This window comes from Eubalaena glacialis, chromosome 4 (genome assembly GCF_028564815.1).
Source record: "Eubalaena glacialis isolate mEubGla1 chromosome 4, mEubGla1.1.hap2.+ XY, whole genome shotgun sequence".
Lineage (NCBI taxonomy): Eukaryota > Metazoa > Chordata > Mammalia > Artiodactyla > Balaenidae > Eubalaena > Eubalaena glacialis.
In genome coordinates, this window is record NC_083719.1 from 25425632 (window position 1) to 25436213 (window position 10582).

The window sequence follows — 10582 nt, forward strand, 5'->3', positions numbered from 1 at the left end:
ACGCCATGTTCCATTAACCATCTTTAACTGCTCCCTGTGAGTCAAGCTCATCTGGCTGCCCCTTTGACCTTGCTGATCTTTAGAGTAATTGTGGCCTCCTGGCATCTGGTGCTTAACTTTGCTACCTGGTTTCTAAAGACTGTAGCTGCTTTTCAGCCGCATTAACACAGGGAGATCAGCTCGGTGCTTTGAAACCACCTAGAGGGGTGGGGTAGGGAGGGTGGGAGGGAGACGCAAAAGGGAGGGGGTATGGGGATATATGTATATGTATAGCTGATTCACTCTGTTATAAAGCAGAAACTAACACAACATTGTAAAGCAATTATACTCCAATAAAGATGTTTAAAAAAAAAAAAATAAAGACTGTATCTGCTTTTCCTACCATCAGCTCTGGCTTGCAAAGGAGGCTCTACAGAATATCTGATACTAGTGTCCCTGTCACCAGCATCTTGATGATGGCCTTGGAGAATAATGTGACCTCTGCCTCCCTCTGTGGAACACATTCATCTGCCAGATCTTCTGGCCTCAGATAATATATCCACTCCAGTATGCCTGCTTCCCTCAGCCTCTTTATTCCTGCCTTTAACGTCAGATACCATAACTCAGATGTTTCTACTTCATTTAATGTTGGCCATCATTTTTCTTAGGTCTCCAAGAGCCACTGCAGCAGTGAGTTTACTTCATCTCCTAGGGTCCGTGCTAGGATATGCCTTGTCCCAGGAAAGTCAGTTAACTGTCCCACATCAAGAATACTTGCTTACATAGTCTTACATTCTGGCCTCTTTAATGAAGCATCTTCAAATTCCCGTCACAGGGGTATTCTCCTGGTTCAAGTACTTATTAGCTATTTCTTTCAACTCATTCATTGTATATAGTCTCTCTCCTTCTTTTTGAGGCCCAATATGGTAATCCTGGGCCTTACCAGGTATCAGCCTGCAGCAAGAAATGGAGAAGGGGATCACCTGTCTCCTCGGGAGGAGAGTTTTTCATTTGTTTATCTTGTGTTTTTGTTTCAACAGCCACTATTCTTATTGCACATCTACCATGTGTCCAATCCTTCCATGCGTGATGCCATTCAATCCTCACAATTAATTACCACAACCAGGACCATGACCACGACCCTCAAGAAACTGAGGCTCAGTTGTCCGAGTTCCCCAGCTGGTAAGTGTTAGAGGAAAGATTCTAATCCTGACCTGTCACATTCCAGAGCCCATGTTCTTTCCACTTAGCCACCAGTTACTCTTCTCAGTGAAGGGTCCTTGGTGCAGTCTCTGGTGTGGACAGATAGTCACTCCTGTGGAAATTCCTGATGGGTGTTACAAGGCAGGGTTGGATTTGACTGGTGTTGGTAATAGGAGTCAAGACATTTCAGGGATCCCAGATACTTCCTGGCCTAGAGACTCCATGTGCAGCAGACAGGCAGACTCTCACAGTTCCATGGACAAAAACTGGGGTTCCAAGGAGACATTCACCTTTCTGTGGTGTGAATGTGTAGGTACCCATAGGCTCTGAATCACACATCATGCAATCCCACCAGAGGGCTATACAGTCCTGGGATATGCACCTATTCAAATACGCTCACCATCTTCTTCACACACACACACACACACACACACACACACACAAAACACTCAGGATGTTGAGGCAGGTGATGGAAAGAAGGGCTCTGGCTAGGTCATATGAGGCTGGATGTGGTCGCATGACACTGGCCAGCAGACAACCATCGTGAGATGCTAAAGATGCTTCCACTGCCACTGTGGTGGTCACCTTGGGCAGCAGGGGGTGGGCGGGCAGCCACACAGAAGGGTAGGCAGTGTCCAATCACACCCACTTGATACAGCAGCAAACCCAGCAGCAAGAGCGAGCCTGAGGCAACCAGAGCAATGCCTACTGACAACATGGCAGCCAGTGGCCAAGCAGGGGAAGTGGCCAGGCCAGCCAGCACCAGGATGGTGACCAGTAGACAAGGCCACCAAGCAGCACCATGAGGGCATCATCACCTCCACAGCTGTGCAGCTGACACACGCAGTTCATGTCCTGCTCAGCTGAGCTCATCAGCTGCTTAACCGGAACCAGAGGAGCCAGCAGACAGAGCACAGTGCCTGCTACCAGCTGCTACTTGCTCAAGCAGCTGCTGGTGGGGGAGAGCAGCGCCATGCTGGCCACAAGGCCTTCAGTAAGAGTGATAGCTCTTTCTCAGGAAGGTAGTCCACCTCTGAAGCCCAGAAGGTTCATGGACAAATGCAGAACTAGTATCAAGATATCCCCATCCTATGACTCAGGGCCCCAGGTTTTCCCAGCCAGCACCCTGGCTTTGGCATAACAAAGCAGAACACTGGGTGATCATTCAAATGTCTCTGAAGCCCTGCAACTCTATTAGATCTTCAGCCTGTTGAATAGCTCTGTGTTTTCACTACAGGAAATAAGGGCCTCTTTGTAAGATACCAAAGCTTGTTAACAGCCCTCAGTCTCTTACTATTATCCCTCTGCAGGGCATAAATACAACTTAGAAGGAACTAGCCAAGTTCACACTCTTTAAAGGCATTGTTAACAAAAAACTTTCAAATGCCTGAATCCTCATCCCCTATCACAGCATTGTTCTCCACGGAGACATTTTCCCGCCACCAGCAGTGAAATCCTTAGCAGTTAACATTGCTTTGTACAAGGGAGTATCATTGCCCCACCTACCAAACAGGACAATATCCTTCCTCTTCACCCACAAGGTGATGAGTAAGCCAGTCCTAAATACCTATCTTGTTTTCTTGGATAACTCCTGATACCACTTGTGTTATCTGGGTACTGTGAGAAGCAGATGACACCTAGACAGAATTAGATGTGCAAAATTTTTTTAGGGAAAACATCTGTGAAGGAAACTGGGGATGGAGCTGGAGGAGGGTGGGAGAACTGACAGTATGCAGGGCTGACCCTTGTGAGGGGAAAGAAAAGAAAGGAATGTCAGGTGCAAGAGTAGTAGAGAATGTGGCAGTTTTAAGAAAGCTTGGCAAGGCTGTTGGTGAATCTTCAAGCCAAAGTTGCCCATCAGAGGAGTCCCCCATCTCCCAATATCAGGCCTGACTTAGCATCCTTCAGCCCCTATAGCAACATGATTGCTGATTAAGCTAATGAGTTAGTGTTTAGTTTCATCAAAACTTAAAAGTAAAGAAAATAATGTAGAGATCTTCACGGACTGTATGTCTTTATTTTGCTATGTTTGTGTCATTGTTGTAATCCCTATATTCTCTTGTTCTATAATTTTATTGTTATTAGCTCTTTGAAGTCCTCAAGAATTTAAAAGAGATTTTGTAAATTACTTTATGATTAAATTATTATGTCTACATTGTTATGTAGATAACCCTGGATGAATCAGTCTGTGGGGGAGGAGGGGAGATTACAACTGATTTTTTTTAAAGAATATGTATTCTCAATTATAAATTGAACATAATTAAAATACTAAATTGTTTTGGTAAAGATTAATCAATCTTCATATGGTATTGCATCAGTACATATATCACTTCTACAGATGCACAGCAAGCCTCAGCCTTTCCTTCAGTTTTTCTGTACTGGCTTTTTTTTTCTATTGCCATATTCATCTGTGCATAAAGCCTGGAGATAACTAATTTTACCTGCATCTCCATCTTTGATGGAATCTCATCAGGCTGTTTTAATTTCTACTGAAGTGCAGTGTTCACCACAATTCAGCATTAAATGTCTAGAGACAAGAGAGTGCCTAAATACTCCAAATTATCTCCGTTATAACTTATTTGAGATTATCATTTCACATGCTTGGGGTTTATTTTGTTACTTTTATGATTTCAAATCTTTCCATTTTTACCTGAGTCTCTCCTATATATTTAATACCCTATTCACATTATACATAAAATATGTTTCTAAAGGTCTAAATGTTTCTGGGGGGAGACATAGAGCATAAGGACTTTTGTAACCAAAGTTTTCTTCTGAGTGAAATTCACATGTATGTCTTTTCAAATGATTTCAGAGAAAACAATAAACCTTGTCAATACAGTGCAATTGATTCCAGTTGCCTGTTATTATTTTATAAGAATGGCCCATCTCCGAAGAAATTATCAAATCGACCATGAAGAAATCCACACTGACATTAATATTGGCATTAGAACAGCAGAAAATAATGTACTCTGCTCATTTTCAGTTGGATAGACACAGCCTTAGACAACAGACAAACATTTTCAGTAAATAGTATGGTGAGTTAATTTCCTTTGAATCCTTTATGAAGACAAGGGATTTATCACGAATGGCGTTCCCATTATGAGTCATGTTCTTTACCAATTCTCAATGCAGTCTCTGCTAGGTTTGAAGTATACATGAGCCAAATATACTCCTTTATTGGTTGCAGTATGCCTGCTTACACTCTCATCATCAGAACATGGATGGGATCATGTAGAAAACTGAACAACCTATTTTTGGACTTTCAGCTTAAGTACTTTAGTAGAAGCCACTCTGATAAATGATTTTATCTCTCATTTTCATAGGTTCATAGGTTCATGCTTAGCCTTCAAGGGTGAAGGCAACTGCCAATCAAGGAATATACCCACATCCATTAGAAGTATAGATATAAAGGAAGAGAGGAGATACCCACCCAAAGAGCAGCCTGAGGAGTAGAAAAAAGAAACAAAGTAATAACCAAAGAAAGTGAACATGTCTCTATGCCTTTCCATTTATTCTCACTTTATTCTTTATAATTAAAACCCATATGCTGCAATACGACATTATTGTGTTTCTGAAGATTCCATTTTTCCATCTAGATATAAGGCTCCCTCAGGCTGGCTACAGATTTAGGGAGGAAGTCTTACATGTCCCCTAAAGTAAAGGTCCTTAACTCAGTGTAAGAGAGTCATCTCACTTTCTAAAATTGTTTGCAAAATAGTGTAAACATGCATTTATCTGAGGGGAGGATTCATAGCTCTCATCAAGTCCTTATCCAATCTATAAAAACAACTACAACATTAAATAATATTAAGGATTACTGTTGTACTTTCTTTGTGTTTGTTTTTTTCCTGCTTCCTGTCATATTTCTTTCACTGCTAAGAATTTCTGCAGCACTATGGAAGTACTTGCCTTTGAACTTAACCTGAAAGCCCAGTGCAACTTCACTCTTCCTCCACTCCAAATCTTTGCTTTCAGAAAATTATTGTATCTCTATTTCGCTGAAAAGATGTCACGTGATGTGATCATTCCAATTTAAAAGTGCTTTTTTCTCTGACAAAGGTAATTTCCTCTTTTTCAGATGACAAGTTCCTCATATTGTCCAATATTTATTTATCCACCCTAGACATCAATCACATTTCTTCAAGTTCCCCATGATCCCAGCTATTAAACTTTCTGCATTCCCTCAAGCCTCATCAATTCTACCTAGGCCTTAATGCAACTTGTTGAAATTCACCTTCTCCTTTCTTCTTTACCAATACATTCTTCAAAATTTATAACAATCAAAATGTCAAAGAGAATGAGTCCAACTGTAGCAGTAGTGGAGGAAGGCACAATTAAGTCTCAGATTAGTCTGGGAAAGGCATTTCTAAATACTAATTATATATATATATATTTATATGTGTATATATATATCTCAGAAAGAAAAATAAGAATATATTTTAATATATATTTTTAAACTTATTAATTAAAAAAATTAAATTTAATGATAAAATACAAACTAAGAAAAATATTGGTAACATTAGAGTAGATACAGTGCTAATAACCGCAATATAAAATTAGTTCTTATAAATCAATAGCCCATGAAAATATGCCTAAGAAATATCCCAAAAGAAAATGTATAAAAAACATGAACAGTTAATTCAGATACAAAAAAAGTACAAAGTTATATTTGTGTTGAGCAAAGATAGTTTGAAAGCCTAATCTATAAGCAAAATTAGTAGGTAATCTAAATGAAAAAGAATAGGAAGTTAGTAAAAACAAAAAACAAAACCAAACAAAAACAAAAAACAAAAAAAACTTTGATACCCACATACCACTAAACACCATACAATTTCAAAGTCATTTAAAAATGCATCTAATAATCTAGAAAATACTTATTATTTAAAGCAGCAGGTTATAAAACATTACTGCATAGCACCTTTATTTTAAAGCTGTATCTATATACAAATCTGGAAATATATAAACCAAAATGTTAACTTCTTTTATTCTCAATGATAGAATTCCAACTGACTAATTTTCTCTGGGATTATATCATTCTATAATTTCTAAATTTTCTAAGGAAAAAGTTAGGTTTGTATGTTAGACATAAAAAAAGCAGAAAAAATAAATGTTATTTTAAAATAGATTACAAAAAGATGATTGAAAAATCTATGATTGAAAAAAATTATTTTTAAATGGAAAATATTGTTGTTACACTAACTTAATAAAGTCTACAGCTAGCAACAGAAAAATACTAAGGTACACCTTCTTATTCTAAAGCCAGTGCTCCTTACAGATTTATGTAAACCTAAAAGGCTTCTGCTCAAAGTAGCTTATCACTATAAGAAAAGCAGTGATTTAATTTTAAAACTCTTCTCCATTAATCATAAATATTAGAATCCTGGGGAAAAAAATGACATGTAATTTTGAAAATTTGATTATCTTTGAAAAAGATAATCAGTTTTCTCTAATAAAATAAAAAGTAATTGACTGATTTTATAATTTTTTGCATAAAGATAAAAATACAAGAGGAATGAGAAAGAGCCTTGTAAACTGCAAAATCAGTGCACACTTATTTTATTAGTTATACTATGATATTTAAGTGGAATATTTTCTTCTTTTGTTACCTAGGACCTCAGATAGTTAATAACTCTCAAATAATAAATCAATGTCCTAAATGCTGTAGACATACTGCATACTTTCTGTTTGGAATTACTTTCTTGAAAATAAGTTACTTTCTTTTAAAAATAAACCGTCAACTTTTAAAATTAAAAAGAATGTATTTTCTGGCGTTTAAAAAATGCTATGCTTGGCACTCTTGATTGATTAGATTAGATAGACAGATTATAGATAGATAGATGATAGATAGATAGATATAGATGTGACACGAATTCATATATGTATATGCATGCATGTTCACATTCTCTGCCAAAATAAACAACTTAAAAAATCTGAAAAATAGGTTGAAGATAATTGAAAAGAGAATGCTTCACTCCTTACCAAAAAAATGACGGATCTAGCACCAAGACACAGATATCCTTTTTCTTGAACCTCTAAAAGTTAGTTGATACCAGAGCTTTGTTTTTCCCAGAAATCTTACTTCCTCCTGATGTTCCAAGAACTTGATCATTTCCCACACTTCCAGAGAATCTATGCTTTTCACAAGCTTTGCTGAAACTCCTCTAGTGGTATGAGCAAAATGACTGACATAGCTTGAGAAAGAATGCACAAAAAACACTTGTGTGAGGTTGGCCATGTCCTCCTGCGGGAACAGTCAGAATGTGGCCCAGCTCTAATAGCAAAGAAGGAAATAGAGAACATACATCTGGGCAAAGAGCAAATGATGGTAGCAATTGTACCCTCAGAGATGAAGGGATTAAAACCAGGAGTGCCATTACTCAAAAACACTCATCAAAATCATGAATGCTAAGAAATCCCAAAGAAATTAAGAAAATCTAAATATCTCCCCAAAGGGGCACATAATTTTAGTGATAGGAAAACATTTATACTTCATTACTCTTTTAAAGAATCCTGCTAGCAAAAGACATCAATATTTGTTTGAAAATAGGATGAAAGCCATATTTGGCAGGAGCACATGTGAAATCTTTCCAGAATGTATTTTTGTTCTCAATGGAACAACAAAACTTGATTTTTCTCCAATTTTAGAAAGGCATACACATATTTATATATGTACATGTTTGTGTCAAAGCAAATGAAAAGAGTAACTTTAACAGGTAGTCCTCCCTCCTCCCTCACTCAAGTCATTCTTTTCCCCTGACCAACACGCGTAAACACAATCAGTAAAGACTTAGACAGTTATGATAGCTGTATTGATGCTTTGAAGGACTGTTTGTGTGTGTGTGTGTGTGTGTGTGTGTGTGTGTGAGAGAGAGAGAGAGAGAGAGAGAGAGGAAAACTTTGTCAGGTGTCTTTTTTAAAATGTGCTTATATAAATGATATGTATCTATGAAAATATATAGTTTATAAATATTATCATGTTATGTCAACTGTCTGCAACTTACTTATGCTCAGAAATATGTCTTTGGGAACTTTCCATTTTGGGTACATATACGTGTTCCTTTTAACTATACAGAAGGTCCATTACATAATACTAGTCGATATTTATTGAACACTTAGTATGTGCAAGACACTTCTGGTGGTTTACTTGTATTGTTTCCTTTAATTCCCACAAATGAGTTAGATGCTCTTATCATCTCCATTTTACAGATGAGAAAATAGAGCCACAGAAAAGTTCAGCTATTTCCCCAAGTTCACACTGCAGGGAAACAGCAGAGCTAGGTTTTTAATCCAGATGGGCTGATTCTTCTCTCAGTATTCGACATCATCCTTTATAAATGCCTAAGATTTTTTAAAGATATACCCTCATTAGTGGACAATTAGCTAATTGCATATTTTAAAAAAATAAAAATAAACATTGCTACAGTAAACTTCTTTGTCTTAACCCTTTATGTACACAAATGAGCACCTCCTGACGTATACACTTAGAATTGCAATTCCTAGTGGAAGGTTACTTACATAGGTCGTTCTTTAGAACTTAGTTTAAACTAGAGCCTAGAGGTTAAGACCCCTCAGCTGTAAAATCAGACAGACCTAGATTCAAATCTGTTTGTCTACTTAGGGGCTTTGGGGAAAAGGTCTCTCTGAACATGTTTATTCATATGTGAAATGAGTATACTGACAGTACCGCTCTCAAAATTTTACTAGAGATTAAATAAGTTAATGCACACAAAGAGCTTAATCTAGTGCTTAGTACATAGTGAGTATTCATGATCATTATCAACTTCAGTGGGAAACCTTCTGTGAATCCCACGTCTATTCCCATTTCATCCTGCAGTAGCTTATAACCCATACATTATTCCTCCCCATTATATTGTAAGCAATCACTTCTTTTTCTGTCTCTCTCTCTCTTTGGATTTCAAGCTTCCTGATAGAAGGCACTATAGTTTCTATATGTATCAGAAATACTGGAAGGTACCTAGTACCATTCATGTTTTATGAATGAACGATTAATGGAGGTGCAGAAAATAGATTCCTAAACTCCTTCTAATTCTTCCCCATCTTTTTGGCTATCAATCTAAAATCTCTTAATAATACTGATTTCTTTACATTCCTCCCATCGAAGCATACCTAATTTTCCTTTGTTATATTATTTCATGGGGCAATGTAATTTAAAAAAAAAACTAAAGAAAATGAATTTTAACGGGCTGAAGCCTCTCTGAAATACATAGCTGGGCCAAAGCCAAAACAACCAAAAATATTTGACACAGTATTCTGATCTGACCAAGATATGACAACCACACAGGCTCCTGCAGGCCACAAAGTAAAAATGTGGTTTCAGCTCTCAGATTTAGTTATTTACATTGATCAAAATAAGTGGAGAATGAGAAATTTCCATTTCACTCTGTGTTGTATAGACACAGCATGAAGTTGTTGCAGTTTGTTTTATTCTGTTTGCCTGGAGGAAAAGTCGTTTTGCTGTTTTAATAATACATTGAGACGGTTTAATGACAGATGGGGTTTCAGAACTCTTAATCAGCTTGCCACGATAACTGGGGTAAACTGAGCCTGTGCAGCCATAACAAAGATGAAGAGAAATGTCACCTAACTTACAGTGAACATGCTAACAGAACTTATCATATGCTTTCAAATTCTGTTTCATTAATTCTGCAAGTTTTTTTCCATCCTCTTTTCCTGTCTCTCTACTTTTTACTCTTACTTCGTTCATTTGATTCTACCTCTGTGTGTTCATAACTGACTCCAACCCCTATATTTGGAAATTTTGCTTTCATTTGAATAGGAATTTGGGATTCATTCTTAGTAAGGTCAAATGAAAAGAATATCTGCAGCTGAATTTGTCTGCTGGCCAAAGTACAAAAGTGAAATGAAACGTAGGGAAAGTATCCAAAATGAGAATGAAAAGAAATACATGAGTGCAGGGAATTGGAAGTGGTCTGGGTTTCATCTGTCTGATCTGTGTAATTTCTCCCTTCTACCACTGTTTTCATCATCCTGTATATGTATGTTGCATAATTTGTTATAAGAAAACTGTGAGAGAATTTAAAGGATGCAGTAGAGAGTTAGGGGCTGAGTTCAGTTCTCACATTCATTTTCTGTACTGGGCAGTAAAGGGTTCAGGTCACGGAACCTAGAGAGAGCATTCATCCAGAGTGTGATAATGGGACGTGGAGAGACAAAGCATAAAAGAACAAGAAACAGAGTTCTGTCCCTGACCAGATGCAAACTTGGAAAGAAGCTCTGACAGCTTCTGCCAAAAGAGCAATACTGTAAGGCACAGGCGAATGTCCAAATGGCCCAAACAGTCAGCCCCAATCCTACCACCATGTACCCAAAACACCCATTAAAGGTTGGTGCACAGCAGCATTGATCCTGTGCCCACTGT

At 37.5% G+C, this 10582-nt stretch overlaps 1 pseudogene; it reads right to left on the reverse strand.

Annotated features, from left to right (window-relative positions):
* Window positions 1–1675: 1675 nt before the first annotated feature.
* LOC133089609 (transmembrane protein 125-like) lies at window positions 1676–2157 on the reverse strand (annotated as a pseudogene).
* Window positions 2158–10582: the final 8425 nt, after the last annotated feature.